The following is a 27,924-nucleotide window of genomic DNA, read 5'->3' as shown; positions in this document are numbered from 1 at the left end:
GCAGCCTGGTGCTGCCTCTGAGGGGCTGGGCATGATGCTGGCAGCCTGGTGCTGCCTATGAGGGGCTGGGCATGATGCTGGCAGCCTGGTGCTGCCTCTGAGGGGCTGGGCATGATGCTGGCAGCCTGGTGCTGCCTCTGAGGGGCTGGGCATGATGCTGGCAGCATGAGGCTGGCTCTGAGGGGCTGGCAGCCTGAGGCTGGCTCTGAGGGGCTGGGCATGATGCTGGCAGCCTGGTGCTGCCTCTGAGGGGCTGGGCATGATGCTGGCAGCCTGGTGCTGCCTCTGAGGGGCTGGGCATGATGCTGGCAGCCTGGTGCTGCCTCTGAGGGGCTGGGCATGATGCTGGCAGCCTGGTGCTGCCTCTGAGGGGCTGGGCATGATGCTGGCAGCCTGGTGCTGCCTCTGAGGGGCTGGGCATGATGCTGGCAGCCTGGTGCTGCCTCTGAGGGGCTGGGCATGATGCTGGCAGCCTGGTGCTGCCTCTGAGGGGCTGGGCATGATGCTGGCAGCCTGGTGCTGCCTCTGAGGGGCTGGGCATGATGCTGGCAGCCTGGTGCTGCCTCTGAGGGGCTGGGCATGATGCTGGCAGCCTGGTGCTGCCTCTGAGGGGCTGGGCATGATGCTGGCAGCCTGGTGCTGCCTCTGAGGGGCTGGGCATGATGCTGGCAGCCTGGTGCTGCCTCTGAGGGGCTGGGCATGATGCTGGCAGCCTGGTGCTGCCTCTGAGTGGCTGGGCATGATGCTGGCAGCCTGGTGCTGCCTCTGAGGGGCTGGGCATGATGCAGGCAGCCTGGTGCTGCCTCTGAGGGGCTGGGCATGATGCAGGCAGCCTGGTGCTGCCTCTGAGGGGCTGGGCATGATGCTGGCAGCCTGGTGCTGCCTCTGAGGGGCTGGGCATGATGCTGGCAGCCTGGTGCTGCCTCTGAGGGGCTGGGCATGATGCTGGCAGCCTGGTGCTGCCTCTGAGGGGCTGGGCATGATGCTGGCAGCCTGGTGCTGCCTCTGAGGGGCTGGGCATGATGCTGGCAGCCTGGTGCTGCCTCTGAGGGGCTGGGCATGATGCTGGCAGCCTGGTGCTGCCTCTGAGGGGCTGGGCATGATGCTGGCAGCCTGGTGCTGCCTCTGAGGGGCTGGCCATGATGCTGGCAGCCTGGTGCTGCCTCTGAGGGGCTGGGCATGATGCTGGCAGCCTGGTGCTGCCTCTGAGGGGCTGGGCATGATGCTGGCAGCCTGGTGCTGCCTCTGAGGGGCTGAGCATGATGCTGGCAGCCTGGTGCTGCCTCTGAGGGGCTGGGCATGATGCTGGCAGCCTGGTGCTGCCTCTGAGGGGCTGGGCATGATGCTGGCAGCCTGGTGCTGCCTCTGAGGGGCTGGGCATGATGCTGGCAGCCTGGTGCTGCCTCTGAGGGGCTGGGCATGATGCTGGCAGCCTGGTGCTGCCTCTGAGGGGCTGGGCATGATGCTGGCAGCCTGGTGCTGCCTCTGAGGGGCTGGGCATGATGCTGGCAGCATGAGGCTGCCTCTGAGGGGCTGGGCATGATGCTGGCAGCATGAGGCTGCCTCTGAGGGGCTGGGCATGATGCTGGCAGCATGAGGCTGCCTCTGAGGGGCTGGGCATGATGCTGGCAGCATGAGGCTGCCTCTGAGGGGCTGGGCATGATGCTGGCAGCATGAGGCTGCCTCTGAGGGGCTGGGCATGATGCTGTCAGCATGAGGCTGCCTCTGAGGGGCTGGGCATGATGCTGGCAGCATGAGGCTGCCTCTGAGGGGCTGGGCATGATGCTGGCAGCATGAGGCTGCCTCTGAGGGGCTGGGCATGATGCTGGCAGCCTGAGGCTGCCTCTGAGGGGCTGGGCATGATGCTGGCAGCCTGAGGCTGCCTCTGAGGGGCTGGGCATGATGCTGGCAGCATGAGGGTGGCTCTGAGGGGCTGACAGCCTGGTGCTGCCTCTGAGGGGCTGGGCATGATGCTGGCAGCCTGGTGCTGCCTCTGAGGGGCTGGGCATGATGCTGGCAGCCTGGTGCTGCCTCTGAGGGGCTGGGCATGATGCTGGCAGCATGAGGCTGCCTCTGAGGGGCTGGGCATGATGCTGGCAGCCTGAGGCTGCCTCTGAGGGGCTGGGCATGATGCTGGCAGCATGAGGCTGCCTCTGAGGGGCTGGGCATGATGCTGGCAGCCTGAGGCTGCCTCTGAGGGGCTGGGCATGATGCTGGCAGCCTGAGGCTGCCTCTGAGGGGCTGGGCATGATGCTGGCAGCCTGAGGCTGCCTCTGAGGGGCTGGGCATGATGCTGGCAGCCTGGTGCTGCCTCTGAGGGGCTGGGCATGATGCTGGCAGCCTGGTGCTGCCTCTGAGGGGCTGGGCATGATGCTGGCAGCCTTGTGCTGCCTCTGAGGGGCTGGGCATGATGCTGGCAGCCTGGTGCTGCCTCTGAGGGGCTGGGCATGATGCTGGCAGCCTGGTGCTGCCTCTGAGGGGCTGGGCATGATGCTGGCAGCATGAGGCTGCCTCTGAGGGGCTGGGCATGATGCTGGCAGCATGAGGCTGCCTCTGAGGGGCTTGGCATGATGCTGGCAGCCTGGTGCTGCCTCTGAGGGGCTGGGCATGATGCTGGCAGCCTGGTGCTGCCTCTGAGGGGCTGGGCATGATGCTGGCAGCCTTGTGCTGCCTCTGAGGGGCTGGGCATGATGCTGGCAGCCTGGTGCTGCCTCTGAGGGGCTGGGCATGATGCTGGCAGCCTGGTGCTGCCTCTGAGGGGCTGGGCATGATGCTGGCAGCATGAGGCTGCCTCTGAGGGGCTGGGCATGATGCTGGCAGCATGAGGCTGCCTCTGAGGGGCTGGGCATGATGATGGCAGCATGAGGCTGCCTCTGAGGGGCTGGGCATGATGATGGCAGCATGAGGCTGCCTCTGAGGGGCTGGGCATGATGCTGGCAGCATGAGGCTGCCTCTGAGGGGCTGGGCATGATGCTGGCAGCATGAGGCTGCCTCTGAGGGGCTGGGCATGATGCTGGCAGCATGAGGCTGCCTCTGAGGGGCTGGGCATGATGCTGGCAGCATGAGGCTGCCTCTGAGGGGCTGGGCATGATGCTGGCAGCCTGGTGCTGCCTCTGAGGGGCTGGGCATGATGCTGGCAGCCTGGTGCTGCCTCTGAGGGGCTGGGCATGATGCTGGCAGCCTGGTGCTGCCTCTGAGGGGCTGGGCATGATGCTGGCAGCCTGGTGCTGCCTCTGAGGGGCTGGGCATGATGCTGGCAGCCTGGTGCTGCCTCTGAGGGGCTGGGCATGATGCTGGCAGCCTGGTGCTGCCTCTGAGGGGCTGGGCATGATGCTGGCAGCCTGGTGCTGCCTCTGAGGGGCTGGCCATGATGCTGGCAGCCTGGTGCTGCCTCTGAGGGGCTGGGCATGATGCTGGCAGCCTGGTGCTGCCTGAGGGGCTGGGCATGATGCTGGCAGCCTGGTGCTGCCTCTGAGGGGCTGAGCATGATGCTGGCAGCCTGGTGCTGCCTCTGAGGGGCTGGGCATGATGCTGGCAGCCTGGTGCTGCCTCTGAGGGGCTGGGCATGATGCTGGCAGCCTGGTGCTGCCTCTGAGGGGCTGGGCATGATGCTGGCAGCCTGGTGCTGCCTCTGAGGGGCTGGGCATGATGCTGGCAGCCTGGTGCTGCCTCTGAGGGGCTGGGCATGATGCTGGCAGCCTGGTGCTGCCTCTGAGGGGCTGGGCATGATGCTGGCAGCATGAGGCTGCCTCTGAGGGGCTGGGCATGATGCTGGCAGCATGAGGCTGCCTCTGAGGGGCTGGGCATGATGCTGGCAGCATGAGGCTGCCTCTGAGGGGCTGGGCATGATGCTGGCAGCATGAGGCTGCCTCTGAGGGGCTGGGCATGATGCTGGCAGCATGAGGCTGCCTCTGAGGGGCTGGGCATGATGCTGGCAGCATGAGGCTGCCTCTGAGGGGCTGGGCATGATGCTGTCAGCATGAGGCTGCCTCTGAGGGGCTGGGCATGATGCTGGCAGCATGAGGCTGCCTCTGAGGGGCTGGGCATGATGCTGGCAGCATGAGGCTGCCTCTGAGGGGCTGGGCATGATGCTGGCAGCCTGAGGCTGCCTCTGAGGGGCTGGGCATGATGCTGGCAGCCTGAGGCTGCCTCTGAGGGGCTGGGCATGATGCTGGCAGCATGAGGGTGGCTCTGAGGGGCTGACAGCCTGGTGCTGCCTCTGAGGGGCTGGGCATGATGCTGGCAGCCTGGTGCTGCCTCTGAGGGGCTGGGCATGATGCTGGCAGCCTGGTGCTGCCTCTGAGGGGCTGGGCATGATGCTGGCAGCCTGGTGCTGCCTCTGAGGGGCTGGGCATGATGCTGGCAGCATGAGGCTGCCTCTGAGGGGCTGGGCATGATGCTGGCAGCCTGAGGCTGCCTCTGAGGGGCTGGGCATGATGCTGGCAGCCTGAGGCTGCCTCTGAGGGGCTGGGCATGATGCTGGCAGCCTGAGGCTGCCTCTGAGGGGCTGGGCATGATGCTGGCAGCCTGAGGCTGCCTCTGAGGGGCTGGGCATGATGCTGGCAGCCTGGTGCTGCCTCTGAGGGGCTGGGCATGATGCTGGCAGCCTGGTGCTGCCTCTGAGGGGCTGGGCATGATGCTGGCAGCCTGGTGCTGCCTCTGAGGGGCTGGGCATGATGCTGGCAGCCTTGTGCTGCCTCTGAGGGGCTGGGCATGATGCTGGCAGCCTGGTGCTGCCTCTGAGGGGCTGGGCATGATGCTGGCAGCCTGGTGCTGCCTCTGAGGGGCTGGGCATGATGCTGGCAGCATGAGGCTGCCTCTGAGGGGCTGGGCATGATGCTGGCAGCATGAGGCTGCCTCTGAGGGGCTGGGCATGATGCTGGCAGCATGAGGCTGCCTCTGAGGGGCTGGGCATGATGATGGCAGCATGAGGCTGCCTCTGAGGGGCTGGGCATGATGCTGGCAGCATGAGGCTGCCTCTGAGGGGCTGGGCATGATGCTGGCAGCATGAGGCTGCCTCTGAGGGGCTGGGCATGATGCTGGCAGCATGAGGCTGCCTCTGAGGGGCTGGGCATGATGCTGGCAGCATGAGGCTGCCTCTGAGGGGCTGGGCATGATGCTGGCAGCCTGGTGCTGCCTCTGAGGGGCTGGGCATGATGCTGGCAGCCTGGTGCTGCCTCTGAGGGGCTGGGCATGATGCTGGCAGCCTGGTGCTGCCTCTGAGGGGCTGGGCATGATGCTGGCAGCCTGGTGCTGCCTCTGAGGGGCTGGGCATGATGCTGGCAGCCTGGTGCTGCCTCTGAGGGGCTGGGCATGATGCTGGCAGCCTGGTGCTGCCTCTGAGGGGCTGGGCATGATGCTGGCAGCCTGGTGCTGCCTCTGAGGGGCTGGGCATGATGCTGGCAGCCTGGTGCTGCCTCTGAGGGGCTGGGCATGATGCTGGCAGCCTGGTGCTGCCTCTGAGGGGCTGGGCATGATGCTGGCAGCCTGGTGCTGCCTCTGAGGGGCTGGGCATGATGCTGGCAGCCTGGTGCTGCCTCTGAGGGGCTGGGCATGATGCTGGCAGCCTGGTGCTGCCTCTGAGGGGCTGGGCATGATGCTGGCAGCCTGGTGCTGCCTCTGAGGGGCTGGGCATGATGCTGGCAGCCTGGTGCTGCCTCTGAGGGGCTGGGCATGATGCTGGCAGCCTGGTGCTGCCTCTGAGGGGCTGGGCATGATGCTGGCAGCCTGGTGCTGCCTCTGAGGGGCTGGGCATGATGCTGGCAGCCTGGTGCTGCCTCTGAGGGGCTGGGCATGATGCTGGCAGCATGAGGCTGCCTCTGAGGGGCTGGGCATGATGCTGGCAGCATGAGGCTGCCTCTGAGGGGCTGGGCATGATGCTGGCAGCATGAGGCTGCCTCTGAGGGGCTGGGCATGATGCTGGCAGCATGAGGCTGCCTCTGAGGGGCTGGGCATGATGCTGGCAGCCTGGTGCTGCCTCTGAGGGGCTGGGCATGATGCTGGCAGCATGAGGCTGCCTCTGAGGGGCTGGGCATGATGCTGGCAGCATGAGGCTGCCTCTGAGGGGCTGGGCATGATGCTGGCAGCATGAGGCTGCCTCTGAGGGGCTGGGCATGATGCTGGCAGCATGAGGCTGCCTCTGAGGGGCTGGGCATGATGCTGGCAGCATGAGGCTGCCTCTGAGGGGCTGGGCATGATGCTGGCAGCATGAGGCTGCCTCTGAGGGGCTGGGCATGATGCTGGCAGCATGAGGCTGGCTCTGAGGGGCTGGCAGCCTGGTGCTGCCTCTGAGGGGCTGGGCATGATGCTGGCAGCCTGGTGCTGCCTCTGAGGGGCTGGGCATGATGCTGGCAGCCTGGTGCTGCCTCTGAGGGGCTGGGCATGATGCTGGCAGCCTGGTGCTGCCTCTGAGGGGCTGGGCATGATGCTGGCAGCCTGGTGCTGCCTCTGAGGGGCTGGGCATGATGCTGGCAGCCTGGTGCTGCCTCTGAGGGGCTGGGCATGATGCTGGCAGCCTGGTGCTGCCTCTGAGGGGCTGGGCATGATGCTGGCAGCATGAGGCTGCCTCTGAGGGGCTGGGCATGATGCTGGCAGCATGAGGCTGCCTCTGAGGGGCTGGGCATGATGCTGGCAGCATGAGGCTGCCTCTGAGGGGCTGGGCATGATGCTGGCAGCATGAGGCTGCCTCTGAGGGGCTGGGCATGATGCTGGCAGCATGAGGCTGCCTCTGAGGGGCTGGGCATGATGCTGGCAGCATGAGGCTGCCTCTGAGGGGCTGGGCATGATGCTGGCAGCATGAGGCTGCCTCTGAGGGGCTGGGCATGATGCTGGCAGCATGAGGCTGCCTCTGAGGGGCTGGGCATGATGCTGGCAGCATGAGGCTGGCTCTGAGGGGCTGGCAGCCTGGTGCTGCCTCTGAGGGGCTGGGCATGATGCTGGCAGCCTGGTGCTGCCTCTGAGGGGCTGGGCATGATGCTGGCAGCCTGGTGCTGCCTCTGAGGGGCTGGGCATGATGCTGGCAGCCTGGTGCTGCCTCTGAGGGGCTGGGCATGATGCTGGCAGCCTGGTGCTGCCTCTGAGGGGCTGGGCATGATGCTGGCAGCCTGGTGCTGCCTCTGAGGGGCTGGGCATGATGCTGGCAGCCTGGTGCTGCCTCTGAGGGGCTGGGCATGATGCTGGCAGCCTGGTGCTGCCTCTGAGGGGCTGGGCATGATGCTGGCAGCCTGGTGCTGCCTCTGAGGGGCTGGGCATGATGCTGGCAGCCTGGTGCTGCCTCTGAGGGGCTGGGCATGATGCTGGCAGCCTGGTGCTGCCTCTGAGGGGCTGGGCATGATGCTGGCAGCATGAGGCTGGCTCTGAGGGGCTGGGCATGATGCTGGCAGCATGAGGCTGGCTCTGAGGGGCTGGGCATGATGCTGGCAGCCTGGTGCTGCCTCTGAGGGGCTGGGCATGATGCTGGCAGCCTGGTGCTGCCTCTGAGGGGCTGGGCATGATGCTGGCAGCCTGGTGCTGCCTCTGAGGGGCTGGGCATGATGCTGGCAGCCTGGGGCTGCCTCTGAGAGGCTGGGCATGATGCTGGCAGCCTGGGGCTGCCTCTGAGGGGCTGGGCATGATGCTGGCAGCCTGGGGCTGCCTCTGAGGGGCTGGGCATGATGCTGGCAGCCTGAGGCTGGCTATGAGGGGCTGGCAGCCTGGTGCTGCCTCTGAGGGGCTGGGCATGATGCTGGCAGCCTGGTGCTGCCTCTGAGGGGCTGGGCATGATGCTGGCAGCCTGGTGCTGCCTCTGAGGGGCTGGGCATGATGCTGGCAGCCTGGTGCTGCCTCTGAGGGGCTGGGCATGATGCTGGCAGCCTGGTGCTGCCTCTGAGGGGCTGGGCATGATGCTGGCAGCCTGGTGCTGCCTCTGAGGGGCTGGGCATGATGCTGGCAGCCTGGTGCTGCCTCTGAGGGGCTGGGCATGATGCTGGCAGCATGAGGCTGGCTCTGAGGGGCTGGCAGCCTGAGGCTGGCTCTGAGGGGCTGGGCATGATGCTGGCAGCCTGGTGCTGCCTCTGAGGGGCTGGGCATGATGCTGGCAGCCTGGTGCTGCCTCTGAGGGGCTGGGCATGATGCTGGCAGCCTGGTGCTGCCTCTGAGGGGCTGGGCATGATGCTGGCAGCCTAGTGCTGCCTCTGAGGGGCTGGGCATGATGCTGGCAGCCTGGTGCTGCCTCTGAGGGGCTGGGCATGATGCTGGCAGCCTGGTGCTGCCTCTGAGGGGCTGGGCATGATGCTGGCAGCCTGGTGCTGCCTCTGAGGGGCTGGGCATGATGCTGGCAGCCTGGTGCTGCCTCTGAGGGGCTGGGCATGATGCTGGCAGCCTGGTGCTGCCTCTGAGGGGCTGGGCATGATGCTGGCAGCCTGGTGCTGCCTCTGAGGGGCTGGGCATGATGCTGGCAGCCTGGTGCTGCCTCTGAGGGGCTGGGCATGATGCAGGCAGCCTGGTGCTGCCTCTGAGGGGCTGGGCATGATGCAGGCAGCCTGGTGCTGCCTCTGAGGGGCTGGGCATGATGCTGGCAGCCTGGTGCTGCCTCTGAGGGGCTGGGCATGATGCTGGCAGCCTGGTGCTGCCTCTGAGGGGCTGGGCATGATGCTGGCAGCCTGGTGCTGCCTCTGAGGGGCTGGGCATGATGCTGGCAGCCTGGTGCTGCCTCTGAGGGGCTGGGCATGATGCTGGCAGCCTGGTGCTGCCTCTGAGGGGCTGGGCATGATGCTGGCAGCCTGGTGCTGCCTCTGAGGGGCTGGGCATGATGCTGGCAGCCTGGTGCTGCCTCTGAGGGGCTGGGCATGATGCTGGCAGCCTGGTGCTGCCTCTGAGGGGCTGGGCATGATGCTGGCAGCCTGGTGCTGCCTCTGAGGGGCTGGGCATGATGCTGGCAGCCTGGTGCTGCCTCTGAGGGGCTGGGCATGATGCTGGCAGCCTGGTGCTGCCTCTGAGGGGCTGGGCATGATGCTGGCAGCCTGGTGCTGCCTCTGAGGGGCTGGGCATGATGCAGGCAGCCTGGTGCTGCCTCTGAGGGGCTGGGCATGATGCAGGCAGCCTGGTGCTGCCTCTGAGGGGCTGGGCATGATGCTGGCAGCCTGGTGCTGCCTCTGAGGGGCTGGGCATGATGCTGGCAGCCTGGTGCTGCCTCTGAGGGGCTGGGCATGATGCTGGCAGCCTGGTGCTGCCTCTGAGGGGCTGGGCATGATGCTGGCAGCCTGGTGCTGCCTCTGAGGGGCTGGGCATGATGCTGGCAGCCTGGTGCTGCCTCTGAGGGGCTGGGCATGATGCTGGCAGCCTGGTGCTGCCTCTGAGGGGCTGGCCATGATGCTGGCAGCCTGGTGCTGCCTCTGAGGGGCTGGCCATGATGCTGGCAGCCTGGTGCTGCCTCTGAGGGGCTGGGCATGATGCTGGCAGCCTGGTGCTGCCTCTGAGGGGCTGGGCATGATGCTGGCAGCCTGGTGCTGCCTCTGAGGGGCTGAGCATGATGCTGGCAGCCTGGTGCTGCCTCTGAGGGGCTGGGCATGATGCTGGCAGCCTGGTGCTGCCTCTGAGGGGCTGGGCATGATGCTGGCAGCCTGGTGCTGCCTCTGAGGGGCTGGGCATGATGCTGGCAGCCTGGTGCTGCCTCTGAGGGGCTGGGCATGATGCTGGCAGCCTGGTGCTGCCTCTGAGGGGCTGGGCATGATGCTGGCAGCCTGGTGCTGCCTCTGAGGGGCTGGGCATGATGCTGGCAGCATGAGGCTGCCTCTGAGGGGCTGGGCATGATGCTGGCAGCATGAGGCTGCCTCTGAGGGGCTGGGCATGATGCTGGCAGCATGAGGCTGCCTCTGAGGGGCTGGGCATGATGCTGGCAGCATGAGGCTGCCTCTGAGGGGCTGGGCATGATGCTGGCAGCATGAGGCTGCCTCTGAGGGGCTGGGCATGATGCTGGCAGCATGAGGCTGCCTCTGAGGGGCTGGGCATGATGCTGGCAGCATGAGGCTGCCTCTGAGGGGCTGGGCATGATGCTGTCAGCATGAGGCTGCCTCTGAGGGGCTGGGCATGATGCTGGCAGCATGAGGCTGCCTCTGAGGGGCTGGGCATGATGCTGGCAGCATGAGGCTGCCTCTGAGGGGCTGGGCATGATGCTGGCAGCATGAGGCTGCCTCTGAGGGGCTGGGCATGATGCTGGCAGCCTGAGGCTGCCTCTGAGGGGCTGGGCATGATGCTGGCAGCATGAGGGTGGCTCTGAGGGGCTGACAGCCTGGTGCTGCCTCTGAGGGGCTGGGCATGATGCTGGCAGCCTGGTGCTGCCTCTGAGGGGCTGGGCATGATGCTGGCAGCCTGGTGCTGCCTCTGAGGGGCTGGGCATGATGCTGGCAGCCTGGTGCTGCCTCTGAGGGGCTGGGCATGATGCTGGCAGCATGAGGCTGCCTCTGAGGGGCTGGGCATGATGCTGGCAGCCTGAGGCTGCCTCTGAGGGGCTGGGCATGATGCTGGCAGCATGAGGCTGCCTCTGAGGGGCTGGGCATGATGCTGGCAGCCTGAGGCTGCCTCTGAGGGGCTGGGCATGATGCTGGCAGCCTGAGGCTGCCTCTGAGGGGCTGGGCATGATGCTGGCAGCCTGGTGCTGCCTCTGAGGGGCTGGGCATGATGCTGGCAGCCTGGTGCTGCCTCTGAGGGGCTGGGCATGATGCTGGCAGCCTGGTGCTGCCTCTGAGGGGCTGGGCATGATGCTGGCAGCCTTGTGCTGCCTCTGAGGGGCTGGGCATGATGCTGGCAGCCTGGTGCTGCCTCTGAGGGGCTGGGCATGATGCTGGCAGCCTGGTGCTGCCTCTGAGGGGCTGGGCATGATGCTGGCAGCATGAGGCTGCCTCTGAGGGGCTGGGCATGATGCTGGCAGCATGAGGCTGCCTCTGAGGGGCTGGGCATGATGCCGGCAGCCTGGTGCTGCCTGTGAGGGGCTGGGCATGATGCTGGCAGCCTGGTGCTGCCTCTGAGGGGCTGGGCATGATGCTGGCAGCCTTGTGCTGCCTCTGAGGGGCTGGGCATGATGCTGGCAGCCTGGTGCTGCCTCTGAGGGGCTGGGCATGATGCTGGCAGCCTGGTGCTGCCTCTGAGGGGCTGGGCATGATGCTGGCAGCATGAGGCTGCCTCTGAGGGGCTGGGCATGATGCTGGCAGCATGAGGCTGCCTCTGAGGGGCTGGGCATGATGCTGGCAGCATGAGGCTGCCTCTGAGGGGCTGGGCATGATGATGGCAGCATGAGGCTGCCTCTGAGGGGCTGGGCATGATGCTGGCAGCATGAGGCTGCCTCTGAGGGGCTGGGCATGATGCTGGCAGCATGAGGCTGCCTCTGAGGGGCTGGGCATGATGCTGGCAGCATGAGGCTGCCTCTGAGGGGCTGGGCATGATGCTGGCAGCATGAGGCTGCCTCTGAGGGGCTGGGCATGATGCTGGCAGCATGAGGCTGCCTCTGAGGGGCTGGGCATGATGCTGGCAGCATGAGGCTGCCTCTGAGGGGCTGGGCATGATGCTGGCAGCATGAGGCTGCCTCTGAGGGGCTGGGCATGATGCTGGCAGCATGAGGCTGCCTCTGAGGGGCTGGGCATGATGCTGGCAGCATGAGGCTGCCTCTGAGGGGCTGGGCATGATGCTGGCAGCATGAGGCTGCCTCTGAGGGGCTGGGCATGATGCTGGCAGCATGAGGCTGGCTCTGAGGGGCTGGCAGCATGAGGCTGGCTCTGAGGGGCTGGGCATGATGCTGGCAGCCTGGTGCTAACTCTGAGGGGCTGGGCATGATGCTGGCAGCCTGGTGCTGCCTCTGAGGGGCTGGGCATGGTGCTGGCAGCCTGGTGCTGCCTCTGAGGGGCTGGGCATGATGCTGGCAGCATGAGGCTGGCTCTGAGGGGCTGGCAGCATGAGGCTGCCTCTGAGGGGCTGGGCATGATGCTGGCAGCCTGGTGCTGCCTCTGAGGGGCTGGGCATGATGCTGGCAGCCTGGTGCTGCCTCTGAGGGGCTGGGCATGATGCTGGCAGCCTGGTGCTGCCTCTGAGGGGCTGGGCATGATGCTGGCAGCCTGGTGCTGCCTCTGAGGGGCTGGGCATGATGCTGGCAGCCTGGTGCTGCCTCTGAGGGGCTGGGCATGATGCTGGCAGCCTGGTGCTGCCTCTGAGGGGCAGGGCATGATGCTGGCAGCCTGGTGCTGCCTCTGAGGGGCTGGGCATGATGCTGGCAGCCTGGTGCTGCCTCTGAGGGGCTGGGCATGATGCTGGCAGCCTGGTGCTGCCTATGAGGGGCTGGGCATGATGCTGGCAGCCTGGTGCTGCCTCTGAGGGGCTGGGCATGATGCTGGCAGCCTGGTGCTGCCTCTGAGGGGCTGGGCATGATGCTGGCAGCCTGGTGCTGCCTCTGAGGGGCTGGGCATGATGCTGGCAGCCTGGTGCTGCCTCTGAGGGGCTGGGCATGATGCTGGCAGCCTGGTGCTGCCTCTGAGGGGCTGGGCATGATGCTGGCAGCCTGGTGCTGCCTCTGAGGGGCTGGGCATGATGCTGGCAGCCTGGTGCTGCCTCTGAGGGGCTGGGCATGATGCTGGCAGCCTGGTGCTGCCTCTGAGGGGCTGGGCATGATGCTGGCAGCCTGGTGCTGCCTCTGAGGGGCTGGGCATGATGCTGGCAGCCTGGTGCTGCCTCTGAGGGGCTGGGCATGATGCTGGCAGCCTGGTGCTGCCTCTGAGGGGCTGGGCATGATGCTGGCAGCCTGAGGCTGCCTCTGAGGGGCTGGGCATGATGCTGGCAGCCTGAGGCTGCCTCTGAGGGGCTGGGCATGATGCTGGCAGCCTGAGGCTGCCTCTGAGGGGCTGGGCATGATGCTGGCAGCCTGAGGCTGCCTCTGAGGGGCTGGGCATGATGCTGGCAGCCTGAGGCTGCCTCTGAGGGGCTGGGCATGATGCTGGCAGCCTGAGGCTGCCTCTGAGGGGCTGGGCATGATGCTGGCAGCCTGGTGCTGCCTCTGAGGGGCTGGGCATGATGCTGGCAGCCTGGTGCTGCCTCTGAGGGGCTGGGCATGATGCTGGCAGCCTGGTGCTGCCTCTGAGGGGCTGGGCATGATGCTGGCAGCCTGGTGCTGCCTCTGAGGGGCTGGGCATGATGCTGGCAGCCTGGTGCTGCCTCTGAGGGGCTGGGCATGATGCTGGCAGCCTGGTGCTGCCTCTGAGGGGCTGGGCATGATGCTGGCAGCCTGGTGCTGCCTCTGAGGGGCTGGGCATGATGCTGGCAGCATGAGGCTGCCTCTGAGGGGCTGGGCATGATGCTGGCAGCATGAGGCTGCCTCTGAGGGGCTGGGCATGATGCTGGCAGCATGAGGCTGCCTCTGAGGGGCTGGGCATGATGCTGGCAGCATGAGGCTGCCTCTGAGGGGCTGGGCATGATGCTGGCAGCATGAGGCTGCCTCTGAGGGGCTGGGCATGATGCTGGCAGCATGAGGCTGCCTCTGAGGGGCTGGGCATGATGCTGGCAGCATGAGGCTGCCTCTGAGGGGCTGGGCATGATGCTGGCAGCATGAGGCTGCCTCTGAGGGGCTGGGCATGATGCTGGCAGCATGAGGCTGCCTCTGAGGGGCTGGGCATGATGCTGGCAGCATGAGGCTGCCTCTGAGGGGCTGGGCATGATGCTGGCAGCATGAGGCTGCCTCTGAGGGGCTGGGCATGATGATGGCAGCATGAGGCTGCCTCTGAGGGGCTGGGCATGATGCTGGCAGCATGAGGCTGCCTCTGAGGGGCTGGGCATGATGCTGGCAGCATGAGGCTGGCTCTGAGGGGCTGGCAGCATGAGGCTGGCTCTGAGGGGCTGGGCATGATGCTGGCAGCCTGGTGCTGCCTCTGAGGGGCTGGGCATGATGCTGGCAGCCTGGTGCTGCCTCTGAGGGGCTGGGCATGATGCTGGCAGCCTGGTGCTGCCTCTGAGGGGCTGGGCATGGTGCTGGCAGCCTGGTGCTGCCTCTGAGGGGCTGGGCATGATGCTGGCAGCATGAGGCTGGCTCTGAGGGGCTGGCAGCATGAGGCTGCCTCTGAGGGGCTGGGCATGATGCTGGCAGCCTGGTGCTGCCTCTGAGGGGCTGGGCATGATGCTGGCAGCCTGGTGCTGCCTCTGAGGGGCTGGGCATGATGCTGGCAGCATGAGGCTGCCTCTGAGGGGCTGGGCATGATGCTGGCAGCATGAGGCTGCCTCTGAGGGGCTGGGCATGATGCCGGCAGCCTGGTGCTGCCTCTGAGGGGCTGGGCATGATGCTGGCAGCCTGGTGCTGCCTCTGAGGGGCTGGGCATGATGCTGGCAGCCTTGTGCTGCCTCTGAGGGGCTGGGCATGATGCTGGCAGCCTGGTGCTGCCTCTGAGGGGCTGGGCATGATGCTGGCAGCCTGGTGCTGCCTCTGAGGGGCTGAGCATGATGCTGGCAGCATGAGGCTGCCTCTGAGGGGCTGGGCATGATGCTGGCAGCATGAGGCTGCCTCTGAGGGGCTGGGCATGATGCTGGCAGCATGAGGCTGCCTCTGAGGGGCTGGGCATGATGATGGCAGCATGAGGCTGCCTCTGAGGGGCTGGGCATGATGCTGGCAGCATGAGGCTGCCTCTGAGGGGCTGGGCATGATGCTGGCAGCATGAGGCTGCCTCTGAGGGGCTGGGCATGATGCTGGCAGCATGAGGCTGCCTCTGAGGGGCTGGGCATGATGCTGGCAGCATGAGGCTGCCTCTGAGGGGCTGGGCATGATGCTGGCAGCATGAGGCTGCCTCTGAGGGGCTGGGCATGATGCTGGCAGCATGAGGCTGCCTCTGAGGGGCTGGGCATGATGATGGCAGCATGAGGCTGCCTCTGAGGGGCTGGGCATGATGATGGCAGCATGAGGCTGCCTCTGAGGGGCTGGGCATGATGCTGGCAGCATGAGGCTGCCTCTGAGGGGCTGGGCATGATGCTGGCAGCATGAGGCTGCCTCTGAGGGGCTGGGCATGATGCTGGCAGCATGAGGCTGCCTCTGAGGGGCTGGGCATGATGCTGGCAGCATGAGGCTGCCTCTGAGGGGCTGGGCATGATGCTGGCAGCCTGGTGCTGCCTCTGAGGGGCTGGGCATGATGCTGGCAGCCTGGTGCTGCCTCTGAGGGGCTGGGCATGATGCTGGCAGCCTGGTGCTGCCTCTGAGGGGCTGGGCATGATGCTGGCAGCCTGGTGCTGCCTCTGAGGGGCTGGGCATGATGCTGGCAGCCTGGTGCTGCCTCTGAGGGGCTGGGCATGATGCTGGCAGCCTGGTGCTGCCTCTGAGGGGCTGGGCATGATGCTGGCAGCCTGGTGCTGCCTCTGAGGGGCTGGCCATGATGCTGGCAGCCTGGTGCTGCCTCTGAGGGGCTGGGCATGATGCTGGCAGCCTGGTGCTGCCTGAGGGGCTGGGCATGATGCTGGCAGCCTGGTGCTGCCTCTGAGGGGCTGAGCATGATGCTGGCAGCCTGGTGCTGCCTCTGAGGGGCTGGGCATGATGCTGGCAGCCTGGTGCTGCCTCTGAGGGGCTGGGCATGATGCTGGCAGCCTGGTGCTGCCTCTGAGGGGCTGGGCATGATGCTGGCAGCCTGGTGCTGCCTCTGAGGGGCTGGGCATGATGCTGGCAGCCTGGTGCTGCCTCTGAGGGGCTGGGCATGATGCTGGCAGCCTGGTGCTGCCTCTGAGGGGCTGGGCATGATGCTGGCAGCATGAGGCTGCCTCTGAGGGGCTGGGCATGATGCTGGCAGCATGAGGCTGCCTCTGAGGGGCTGGGCATGATGCTGGCAGCATGAGGCTGCCTCTGAGGGGCTGGGCATGATGCTGGCAGCATGAGGCTGCCTCTGAGGGGCTGGGCATGATGCTGGCAGCATGAGGCTGCCTCTGAGGGGCTGGGCATGATGCTGTCAGCATGAGGCTGCCTCTGAGGGGCTGGGCATGATGCTGGCAGCATGAGGCTGCCTCTGAGGGGCTGGGCATGATGCTGGCAGCATGAGGCTGCCTCTGAGGGGCTGGGCATGATGCTGGCAGCCTGAGGCTGCCTCTGAGGGGCTGGGCATGATGCTGGCAGCCTGAGGCTGCCTCTGAGGGGCTGGGCATGATGCTGGCAGCATGAGGGTGGCTCTGAGGGGCTGACAGCCTGGTGCTGCCTCTGAGGGGCTGGGCATGATGCTGGCAGCCTGGTGCTGCCTCTGAGGGGCTGGGCATGATGCTGGCAGCCTGGTGCTGCCTCTGAGGGGCTGGGCATGATGCTGGCAGCCTGGTGCTGCCTCTGAGGGGCTGGGCATGATGCTGGCAGCATGAGGCTGCCTCTGAGGGGCTGGGCATGATGCTGGCAGCCTGAGGCTGCCTCTGAGGGGCTGGGCATGATGCTGGCAGCCTGAGGCTGCCTCTGAGGGGCTGGGCATGATGCTGGCAGCCTGAGGCTGCCTCTGAGGGGCTGGGCATGATGCTGGCAGCCTGAGGCTGCCTCTGAGGGGCTGGGCATGATGCTGGCAGCCTGGTGCTGCCTCTGAGGGGCTGGGCATGATGCTGGCAGCCTGGTGCTGCCTCTGAGGGGCTGGGCATGATGCTGGCAGCCTGGTGCTGCCTCTGAGGGGCTGGGCATGATGCTGGCAGCCTTGTGCTGCCTCTGAGGGGCTGGGCATGATGCTGGCAGCCTGGTGCTGCCTCTGAGGGGCTGGGCATGATGCTGGCAGCCTGGTGCTGCCTCTGAGGGGCTGGGCATGATGCTGGCAGCATGAGGCTGCCTCTGAGGGGCTGGGCATGATGCTGGCAGCATGAGGCTGCCTCTGAGGGGCTGGGCATGATGCTGGCAGCATGAGGCTGCCTCTGAGGGGCTGGGCATGATGATGGCAGCATGAGGCTGCCTCTGAGGGGCTGGGCATGATGCTGGCAGCATGAGGCTGCCTCTGAGGGGCTGGGCATGATGCTGGCAGCATGAGGCTGCCTCTGAGGGGCTGGGCATGATGCTGGCAGCATGAGGCTGCCTCTGAGGGGCTGGGCATGATGCTGGCAGCATGAGGCTGCCTCTGAGGGGCTGGGCATGATGCTGGCAGCCTGGTGCTGCCTCTGAGGGGCTGGGCATGATGCTGGCAGCCTGGTGCTGCCTCTGAGGGGCTGGGCATGATGCTGGCAGCCTGGTGCTGCCTCTGAGGGGCTGGGCATGATGCTGGCAGCCTGGTGCTGCCTCTGAGGGGCTGGGCATGATGCTGGCAGCCTGGTGCTGCCTCTGAGGGGCTGGGCATGATGCTGGCAGCCTGGTGCTGCCTCTGAGGGGCTGGGCATGATGCTGGCAGCCTGGTGCTGCCTCTGAGGGGCTGGGCATGATGCTGGCAGCCTGGTGCTGCCTCTGAGGGGCTGGGCATGATGCTGGCAGCCTGGTGCTGCCTCTGAGGGGCTGGGCATGATGCTGGCAGCCTGGTGCTGCCTCTGAGGGGCTGGGCATGATGCTGGCAGCCTGGTGCTGCCTCTGAGGGGCTGGGCATGATGCTGGCAGCCTGGTGCTGCCTCTGAGGGGCTGGGCATGATGCTGGCAGCCTGGTGCTGCCTCTGAGGGGCTGGGCATGATGCTGGCAGCCTGGTGCTGCCTCTGAGGGGCTGGGCATGATGCTGGCAGCCTGGTGCTGCCTCTGAGGGGCTGGGCATGATGCTGGCAGCCTGGTGCTGCCTCTGAGGGGCTGGGCATGATGCTGGCAGCCTGGTGCTGCCTCTGAGGGGCTGGGCATGATGCTGGCAGCATGAGGCTGCCTCTGAGGGGCTGGGCATGATGCTGGCAGCATGAGGCTGCCTCTGAGGGGCTGGGCATGATGCTGGCAGCATGAGGCTGCCTCTGAGGGGCTGGGCATGATGCTGGCAGCATGAGGCTGCCTCTGAGGGGCTGGGCATGATGCTGGCAGCCTGGTGCTGCCTCTGAGGGGCTGGGCATGATGCTGGCAGCATGAGGCTGCCTCTGAGGGGCTGGGCATGATGCTGGCAGCATGAGGCTGCCTCTGAGGGGCTGGGCATGATGCTGGCAGCATGAGGCTGCCTCTGAGGGGCTGGGCATGATGCTGGCAGCATGAGGCTGCCTCTGAGGGGCTGGGCATGATGCTGGCAGCATGAGGCTGCCTCTGAGGGGCTGGGCATGATGCTGGCAGCATGAGGCTGCCTCTGAGGGGCTGGGCATGATGCTGGCAGCATGAGGCTGGCTCTGAGGGGCTGGCAGCCTGGTGCTGCCTCTGAGGGGCTGGGCATGATGCTGGCAGCCTGGTGCTGCCTCTGAGGGGCTGGGCATGATGCTGGCAGCCTGGTGCTGCCTCTGAGGGGCTGGGCATGATGCTGGCAGCCTGGTGCTGCCTCTGAGGGGCTGGGCATGATGCTGGCAGCCTGGTGCTGCCTCTGAGGGGCTGGGCATGATGCTGGCAGCCTGGTGCTGCCTCTGAGGGGCTGGGCATGATGCTGGCAGCATGAGGCTGCCTCTGAGGGGCTGGGCATGATGCTGGCAGCATGAGGCTGCCTCTGAGGGGCTGGGCATGATGCTGGCAGCATGAGGCTGCCTCTGAGGGGCTGGGCATGATGCTGGCAGCATGAGGCTGCCTCTGAGGGGCTGGGCATGATGCTGGCAGCATGAGGCTGCCTCTGAGGGGCTGGGCATGATGCTGGCAGCATGAGGCTGCCTCTGAGGGGCTGGGCATGATGCTGGCAGCATGAGGCTGCCTCTGAGGGGCTGGGCATGATGCTGGCAGCATGAGGCTGCCTCTGAGGGGCTGGGCATGATGCTGGCAGCATGAGGCTGGCTCTGAGGGGCTGGCAGCCTGGTGCTGCCTCTGAGGGGCTGGGCATGATGCTGGCAGCCTGGTGCTGCCTCTGAGGGGCTGGGCATGATGCTGGCAGCCTGGTGCTGCCTCTGAGGGGCTGGGCATGATGCTGGCAGCCTGGTGCTGCCTCTGAGGGGCTGGGCATGATGCTGGCAGCCTGGTGCTGCCTCTGAGGGGCTGGGCATGATGCTGGCAGCCTGGTGCTGCCTCTGAGGGGCTGGGCATGATGCTGGCAGCCTGGTGCTGCCTCTGAGGGGCTGGGCATGATGCTGGCAGCCTGGTGCTGCCTCTGAGGGGCTGGGCATGATGCTGGCAGCCTGGTGCTGCCTCTGAGGGGCTGGGCATGATGCTGGCAGCCTGGTGCTGCCTCTGAGGGGCTGGGCATGATGCTGGCAGCCTGGTGCTGCCTCTGAGGGGCTGGGCATGATGCTGGCAGCATGAGGCTGGCTCTGAGGGGCTGGGCATGATGCTGGCAGCATGAGGCTGGCTCTGAGGGGCTGGGCATGATGCTGGCAGCCTGGTGCTGCCTCTGAGGGGCTGGGCATGATGCTGGCAGCCTGGTGCTGCCTCTGAGGGGCTGGGCATGATGCTGGCAGCCTGGTGCTGCCTCTGAGGGGCTGGGCATGATGCTGGCAGCCTGGGGCTGCCTCTGAGAGGCTGGGCATGATGCTGGCAGCCTGGGGCTGCCTCTGAGGGGCTGGGCATGATGCTGGCAGCCTGGGGCTGCCTCTGAGGGGCTGGGCATGATGCTGGCAGCCTGAGGCTGGCTATGAGGGGCTGGCAGCCTGGTGCTGCCTCTGAGGGGCTGGGCATGATGCTGGCAGCCTGGTGCTGCCTCTGAGGGGCTGGGCATGATGCTGGCAGCCTGGTGCTGCCTCTGAGGGGCTGGGCATGATGCTGGCAGCCTGGTGCTGCCTCTGAGGGGCTGGGCATGATGCTGGCAGCCTGGTGCTGCCTCTGAGGGGCTGGGCATGATGCTGGCAGCCTGGTGCTGCCTCTGAGGGGCTGGGCATGATGCTGGCAGCCTGGTGCTGCCTCTGAGGGGCTGGGCATGATGCTGGCAGCATGAGGCTGGCTCTGAGGGGCTGGCAGCCTGAGGCTGGCTCTGAGGGGCTGGGCATGATGCTGGCAGCCTGGTGCTGCCTCTGAGGGGCTGGGCATGATGCTGGCAGCCTGGTGCTGCCTCTGAGGGGCTGGGCATGATGCTGGCAGCCTGGTGCTGCCTCTGAGGGGCTGGGCATGATGCTGGCAGCCTAGTGCTGCCTCTGAGGGGCTGGGCATGATGCTGGCAGCCTGGTGCTGCCTCTGAGGGGCTGGGCATGATGCTGGCAGCCTGGTGCTGCCTCTGAGGGGCTGGGCATGATGCTGGCAGCCTGGTGCTGCCTCTGAGGGGCTGGGCATGATGCTGGCAGCCTGGTGCTGCCTCTGAGGGGCTGGGCATGATGCTGGCAGCCTGGTGCTGCCTCTGAGGGGCTGGGCATGATGCTGGCAGCCTGGTGCTGCCTCTGAGGGGCTGGGCATGATGCTGGCAGCCTGGTGCTGCCTCTGAGGGGCTGGGCATGATGCAGGCAGCCTGGTGCTGCCTCTGAGGGGCTGGGCATGATGCAGGCAGCCTGGTGCTGCCTCTGAGGGGCTGGGCATGATGCTGGCAGCCTGGTGCTGCCTCTGAGGGGCTGGGCATGATGCTGGCAGCCTGGTGCTGCCTCTGAGGGGCTGGGCATGATGCTGGCAGCCTGGTGCTGCCTCTGAGGGGCTGGGCATGATGCTGGCAGCCTGGTGCTGCCTCTGAGGGGCTGGGCATGATGCTGGCAGCCTGGTGCTGCCTCTGAGGGGCTGGGCATGATGCTGGCAGCCTGGTGCTGCCTCTGAGGGGCTGGGCATGATGCTGGCAGCCTGGTGCTGCCTCTGAGGGGCTGGGCATGATGCTGGCAGCCTGGTGCTGCCTCTGAGGGGCTGGGCATGATGCTGGCAGCCTGGTGCTGCCTCTGAGGGGCTGGGCATGATGCTGGCAGCCTGGTGCTGCCTCTGAGGGGCTGGGCATGATGCTGGCAGCCTGGTGCTGCCTCTGAGGGGCTGGGCATGATGCTGGCAGCCTGGTGCTGCCTCTGAGGGGCTGGGCATGATGCAGGCAGCCTGGTGCTGCCTCTGAGGGGCTGGGCATGATGCAGGCAGCCTGGTGCTGCCTCTGAGGGGCTGGGCATGATGCTGGCAGCCTGGTGCTGCCTCTGAGGGGCTGGGCATGATGCTGGCAGCCTGGTGCTGCCTCTGAGGGGCTGGGCATGATGCTGGCAGCCTGGTGCTGCCTCTGAGGGGCTGGGCATGATGCTGGCAGCCTGGTGCTGCCTCTGAGGGGCTGGGCATGATGCTGGCAGCCTGGTGCTGCCTCTGAGGGGCTGGGCATGATGCTGGCAGCCTGGTGCTGCCTCTGAGGGGCTGGGCATGATGCTGGCAGCCTGGTGCTGCCTCTGAGGGGCTGGGCATGATGCTGGCAGCCTGGTGCTGCCTCTGAGGGGCTGGGCATGATGCTGGCAGCCTGGTGCTGCCTCTGAGGGGCTGGGCATGATGCTGGCAGCATGAGGCTGCCTCTGAGGGGCTGGGCATGATGCTGGCAGCATGAGGCTGCCTCTGAGGGGCTGGGCATGATGCTGGCAGCATGAGGCTGCCTCTGAGGGGCTGGGCATGATGCTGGCAGCATGAGGCTGCCTCTGAGGGGCTGGGCATGATGCTGGCAGCATGAGGCTGCCTCTGAGGGGCTGGGCATGATGCTGGCAGCATGAGGCTGCCTCTGAGGGGCTGGGCATGATGCTGGCAGCATGAGGCTGCCTCTGAGGGGCTGGGCATGATGCTGTCAGCATGAGGCTGCCTCTGAGGGGCTGGGCATGATGCTGGCAGCATGAGGCTGCCTCTGAGGGGCTGGGCATGATGCTGGCAGCATGAGGCTGCCTCTGAGGGGCTGGGCATGATGCTGGCAGCATGAGGCTGCCTCTGAGGGGCTGGGCATGATGCTGGCAGCCTGAGGCTGCCTCTGAGGGGCTGGGCATGATGCTGGCAGCATGAGGGTGGCTCTGAGGGGCTGACAGCCTGGTGCTGCCTCTGAGGGGCTGGGCATGATGCTGGCAGCCTGGTGCTGCCTCTGAGGGGCTGGGCATGATGCTGGCAGCCTGGTGCTGCCTCTGAGGGGCTGGGCATGATGCTGGCAGCCTGGTGCTGCCTCTGAGGGGCTGGGCATGATGCTGGCAGCATGAGGCTGCCTCTGAGGGGCTGGGCATGATGCTGGCAGCCTGAGGCTGCCTCTGAGGGGCTGGGCATGATGCTGGCAGCATGAGGCTGCCTCTGAGGGGCTGGGCATGATGCTGGCAGCCTGAGGCTGCCTCTGAGGGGCTGGGCATGATGCTGGCAGCCTGAGGCTGCCTCTGAGGGGCTGGGCATGATGCTGGCAGCCTGGTGCTGCCTCTGAGGGGCTGGGCATGATGCTGGCAGCCTGGTGCTGCCTCTGAGGGGCTGGGCATGATGCTGGCAGCCTGGTGCTGCCTCTGAGGGGCTGGGCATGATGCTGGCAGCCTTGTGCTGCCTCTGAGGGGCTGGGCATGATGCTGGCAGCCTGGTGCTGCCTCTGAGGGGCTGGGCATGATGCTGGCAGCCTGGTGCTGCCTCTGAGGGGCTGGGCATGATGCTGGCAGCATGAGGCTGCCTCTGAGGGGCTGGGCATGATGCTGGCAGCATGAGGCTGCCTCTGAGGGGCTGGGCATGATGCCGGCAGCCTGGTGCTGCCTGTGAGGGGCTGGGCATGATGCTGGCAGCCTGGTGCTGCCTCTGAGGGGCTGGGCATGATGCTGGCAGCCTTGTGCTGCCTCTGAGGGGCTGGGCATGATGCTGGCAGCCTGGTGCTGCCTCTGAGGGGCTGGGCATGATGCTGGCAGCCTGGTGCTGCCTCTGAGGGGCTGGGCATGATGCTGGCAGCATGAGGCTGCCTCTGAGGGGCTGGGCATGATGCTGGCAGCATGAGGCTGCCTCTGAGGGGCTGGGCATGATGCTGGCAGCATGAGGCTGCCTCTGAGGGGCTGGGCATGATGATGGCAGCATGAGGCTGCCTCTGAGGGGCTGGGCATGATGCTGGCAGCATGAGGCTGCCTCTGAGGGGCTGGGCATGATGCTGGCAGCATGAGGCTGCCTCTGAGGGGCTGGGCATGATGCTGGCAGCATGAGGCTGCCTCTGAGGGGCTGGGCATGATGCTGGCAGCATGAGGCTGCCTCTGAGGGGCTGGGCATGATGCTGGCAGCATGAGGCTGCCTCTGAGGGGCTGGGCATGATGCTGGCAGCATGAGGCTGCCTCTGAGGGGCTGGGCATGATGCTGGCAGCATGAGGCTGCCTCTGAGGGGCTGGGCATGATGCTGGCAGCATGAGGCTGCCTCTGAGGGGCTGGGCATGATGCTGGCAGCATGAGGCTGCCTCTGAGGGGCTGGGCATGATGCTGGCAGCATGAGGCTGCCTCTGAGGGGCTGGGCATGATGCTGGCAGCATGAGGCTGGCTCTGAGGGGCTGGCAGCATGAGGCTGGCTCTGAGGGGCTGGGCATGATGCTGGCAGCCTGGTGCTAACTCTGAGGGGCTGGGCATGATGCTGGCAGCCTGGTGCTGCCTCTGAGGGGCTGGGCATGGTGCTGGCAGCCTGGTGCTGCCTCTGAGGGGCTGGGCATGATGCTGGCAGCATGAGGCTGGCTCTGAGGGGCTGGCAGCATGAGGCTGCCTCTGAGGGGCTGGGCATGATGCTGGCAGCCTGGTGCTGCCTCTGAGGGGCTGGGCATGATGCTGGCAGCCTGGTGCTGCCTCTGAGGGGCTGGGCATGATGCTGGCAGCCTGGTGCTGCCTCTGAGGGGCTGGGCATGATGCTGGCAGCCTGGTGCTGCCTCTGAGGGGCTGGGCATGATGCTGGCAGCCTGGTGCTGCCTCTGAGGGGCTGGGCATGATGCTGGCAGCCTGGTGCTGCCTCTGAGGGGCAGGGCATGATGCTGGCAGCCTGGTGCTGCCTCTGAGGGGCTGGGCATGATGCTGGCAGCCTGGTGCTGCCTCTGAGGGGCTGGGCATGATGCTGGCAGCCTGGTGCTGCCTATGAGGGGCTGGGCATGATGCTGGCAGCCTGGTGCTGCCTCTGAGGGGCTGGGCATGATGCTGGCAGCCTGGTGCTGCCTCTGAGGGGCTGGGCATGATGCTGGCAGCCTGGTGCTGCCTCTGAGGGGCTGGGCATGATGCTGGCAGCCTGGTGCTGCCTCTGAGGGGCTGGGCATGATGCTGGCAGCCTGGTGCTGCCTCTGAGGGGCTGGGCATGATGCTGGCAGCCTGGTGCTGCCTCTGAGGGGCTGGGCATGATGCTGGCAGCCTGGTGCTGCCTCTGAGGGGCTGGGCATGATGCTGGCAGCCTGGTGCTGCCTCTGAGGGGCTGGGCATGATGCTGGCAGCCTGGTGCTGCCTCTGAGGGGCTGGGCATGATGCTGGCAGCCTGGTGCTGCCTCTGAGGGGCTGGGCATGATGCTGGCAGCCTGGTGCTGCCTCTGAGGGGCTGGGCATGATGCTGGCAGCCTGAGGCTGCCTCTGAGGGGCTGGGCATGATGCTGGCAGCCTGAGGCTGCCTCTGAGGGGCTGGGCATGATGCTGGCAGCCTGAGGCTGCCTCTGAGGGGCTGGGCATGATGCTGGCAGCCTGAGGCTGCCTCTGAGGGGCTGGGCATGATGCTGGCAGCCTGAGGCTGCCTCTGAGGGGCTGGGCATGATGCTGGCAGCCTGAGGCTGCCTCTGAGGGGCTGGGCATGATGCTGGCAGCCTGGTGCTGCCTCTGAGGGGCTGGGCATGATGCTGGCAGCCTGGTGCTGCCTCTGAGGGGCTGGGCATGATGCTGGCAGCCTGGTGCTGCCTCTGAGGGGCTGGGCATGATGCTGGCAGCCTGGTGCTGCCTCTGAGGGGCTGGGCATGATGCTGGCAGCCTGGTGCTGCCTCTGAGGGGCTGGGCATGATGCTGGCAGCCTGGTGCTGCCTCTGAGGGGCTGGGCATGATGCTGGCAGCCTAGTGCTGCCTCTGAGGGGCTGGGCATGATGCTGGCAGCATGAGGCTGCCTCTGAGGGGCTGGGCATGATGCTGGCAGCATGAGGCTGCCTCTGAGGGGCTGGGCATGATGCTGGCAGCATGAGGCTGCCTCTGAGGGGCTGGGCATGATGCTGGCAGCATGAGGCTGCCTCTGAGGGGCTGGGCATGATGCTGGCAGCATGAGGCTGCCTCTGAGGGGCTGGGCATGATGCTGGCAGCATGAGGCTGCCTCTGAGGGGCTGGGCATGATGCTGGCAGCATGAGGCTGCCTCTGAGGGGCTGGGCATGATGCTGGCAGCATGAGGCTGCCTCTGAGGGGCTGGGCATGATGCTGGCAGCATGAGGCTGCCTCTGAGGGGCTGGGCATGATGCTGGCAGCATGAGGCTGCCTCTGAGGGGCTGGGCATGATGCTGGCAGCATGAGGCTGCCTCTGAGGGGCTGGGCATGATGATGGCAGCATGAGGCTGCCTCTGAGGGGCTGGGCATGATGCTGGCAGCATGAGGCTGCCTCTGAGGGGCTGGGCATGATGCTGGCAGCATGAGGCTGGCTCTGAGGGGCTGGCAGCATGAGGCTGGCTCTGAGGGGCTGGGCATGATGCTGGCAGCCTGGTGCTGCCTCTGAGGGGCTGGGCATGATGCTGGCAGCCTGGTGCTGCCTCTGAGGGGCTGGGCATGATGCTGGCAGCCTGGTGCTGCCTCTGAGGGGCTGGGCATGGTGCTGGCAGCCTGGTGCTGCCTCTGAGGGGCTGGGCATGATGCTGGCAGCATGAGGCTGGCTCTGAGGGGCTGGCAGCATGAGGCTGCCTCTGAGGGGCTGGGCATGATGCTGGCAGCCTGGTGCTGCCTCTGAGGGGCTGGGCATGATGCTGGCAGCCTGGTGCTGCCTCTGAGGGGCTGGGCATGATGCTGGCAGCATGAGGCTGCCTCTGAGGGGCTGGGCATGATGCCGGCAGCATGAGGCTGCCTCTGAGGGGCTGGGCATGATGCCGGCAGCCTGGTGCTGCCTCTGAGGGGCTGGGCATGATGCTGGCAGCCTGGTGCTGCCTCTGAGGGGCTGGGCATGATGCTGGCAGCCTTGTGCTGCCTCTGAGGGGCTGGGCATGATGCTGGCAGCCTGGTGCTGCCTCTGAGGGGCTGGGCATGATGCTGGCAGCCTGGTGCTGCCTCTGAGGGGCTGAGCATGATGCTGGCAGCATGAGGCTGCCTCTGAGGGGCTGGGCATGATGCTGGCAGCATGAGGCTGCCTCTGAGGGGCTGGGCATGATGCTGGCAGCATGAGGCTGCCTCTGAGGGGCTGGGCATGATGATGGCAGCATGAGGCTGCCTCTGAGGGGCTGGGCATGATGCTGGCAGCATGAGGCTGCCTCTGAGGGGCTGGGCATGATGCTGGCAGCATGAGGCTGCCTCTGAGGGGCTGGGCATGATGCTGGCAGCATGAGGCTGCCTCTGAGGGGCTGGGCATGATGCTGGCAGCATGAGGCTGCCTCTGAGGGGCTGGGCATGATGCTGGCAGCATGAGGCTGCCTCTGAGGGGCTGGGCATGATGCTGGCAGCATGAGGCTGCCTCTGAGGGGCTGGGCATGATGCTGGCAGCATGAGGCTGCCTCTGAGGGGCTGGGCATGATGCTGGCAGCATGAGGCTGCCTCTGAGGGGCTGGGCATGATGCTGGCAGCATGAGGCTGCCTCTGAGGGGCTGGGCATGATGCTGGCAGCATGAGGCTGCCTCTGAGGGGCTGGGCATGATGCTGGCAGCATGAGGCTGGCTCTGAGGGGCTGGCAGCATGAGGCTGGCTCTGAGGGGCTGGGCATGATGCTGGCAGCCTGGTGCTAACTCTGAGGGGCTGGGCATGATGCTGGCAGCCTGGTGCTGCCTCTGAGGGGCTGGGCATGGTGCTGGCAGCCTGGTGCTGCCTCTGAGGGGCTGGGCATGATGCTGGCAGCATGAGGCTGGCTCTGAGGGGCTGGCAGCATGAGGCTGCCTCTGAGGGGCTGGGCATGATGCTGGCAGCCTGGTGCTGCCTCTGAGGGGCTGGGCATGATGCTGGCAGCCTGGTGCTGCCTCTGAGGGGCTGGGCATGATGCTGGCAGCCTGGTGCTGCCTCTGAGGGGCTGGGCATGATGCTGGCAGCCTGGTGCTGCCTCTGAGGGGCTGGGCATGATGCTGGCAGCCTGGTGCTGCCTCTGAGGGGCTGGGCATGATGCTGGCAGCCTGGTGCTGCCTCTGAGGGGCAGGGCATGATGCTGGCAGCCTGGTGCTGCCTCTGAGGGGCTGGGCATGATGCTGGCAGCCTGGTGCTGCCTCTGAGGGGCTGGGCATGATGCTGGCAGCCTGGTGCTGCCTATGAGGGGCTGGGCATGATGCTGGCAGCCTGGTGCTGCCTCTGAGGGGCTGGGCATGATGCTGGCAGCCTGGTGCTGCCTCTGAGGGGCTGGGCATGATGCTGGCAGCCTGGTGCTGCCTCTGAGGGGCTGGGCATGATGCTGGCAGCCTGGTGCTGCCTCTGAGGGGCTGGGCATGATGCTGGCAGCCTGGTGCTGCCTCTGAGGGGCTGGGCATGATGCTGGCAGCCTGGTGCTGCCTCTGAGGGGCTGGGCATGATGCTGGCAGCCTGGTGCTGCCTCTGAGGGGCTGGGCATGATGCTGGCAGCCTGGTGCTGCCTCTGAGGGGCTGGGCATGATGCTGGCAGCCTGGTGCTGCCTCTGAGGGGCTGGGCATGATGCTGGCAGCCTGGTGCTGCCTCTGAGGGGCTGGGCATGATGCTGGCAGCCTGAGGCTGCCTCTGAGGGGCTGGGCATGATGCTGGCAGCCTGAGGCTGCCTCTGAGGGGCTGGGCATGATGCTGGCAGCCTGAGGCTGCCTCTGAGGGGCTGGGCATGATGCTGGCAGCCTGAGGCTGCCTCTGAGGGGCTGGGCATGATGCTGGCAGCCTGAGGCTGCCTCTGAGGGGCTGGGCATGATGCTGGCAGCCTGAGGCTGCCTCTGAGGGGCTGGGCATGATGCTGGCAGCCTGGTGCTGCC

General features: G+C 66.6%; 2 protein-coding genes and 1 long non-coding RNA gene across 3 annotated transcripts in view; 1 reads left to right on the top strand and 2 right to left on the bottom strand.

Annotated features, from left to right (window-relative positions):
* LOC143770461 (phospholipase A2 inhibitor NAI-like) overlaps positions 1–27,924 on the bottom strand; it is a 299,420-nt gene that overhangs the window by 197,390 nt on the left and 74,106 nt on the right. The window lies entirely within an intron of this gene.
* The window catches only part of LOC143770460 (phospholipase A2 inhibitor and Ly6/PLAUR domain-containing protein-like), a 163,912-nt gene that overhangs the window by 108,228 nt on the left and 27,760 nt on the right, over positions 1–27,924 (top strand). The gene's annotated exons all lie outside the window — the stretch shown is intronic.
* The window catches only part of LOC143768708 (uncharacterized), a 61,391-nt gene that overhangs the window by 21,110 nt on the left and 12,357 nt on the right, over positions 1–27,924 (bottom strand). The gene's annotated exons all lie outside the window — the stretch shown is intronic.

The sequence above is a fragment of the Ranitomeya variabilis genome, chromosome 4 (genome assembly GCF_051348905.1).
Source record: "Ranitomeya variabilis isolate aRanVar5 chromosome 4, aRanVar5.hap1, whole genome shotgun sequence".
In the NCBI taxonomy this organism is placed as follows: domain Eukaryota; kingdom Metazoa; phylum Chordata; class Amphibia; order Anura; family Dendrobatidae; genus Ranitomeya; species Ranitomeya variabilis.
Note: the sequence above shows the minus strand (reverse complement) of the source record. Positions and strands in the feature narration are given on the sequence as shown.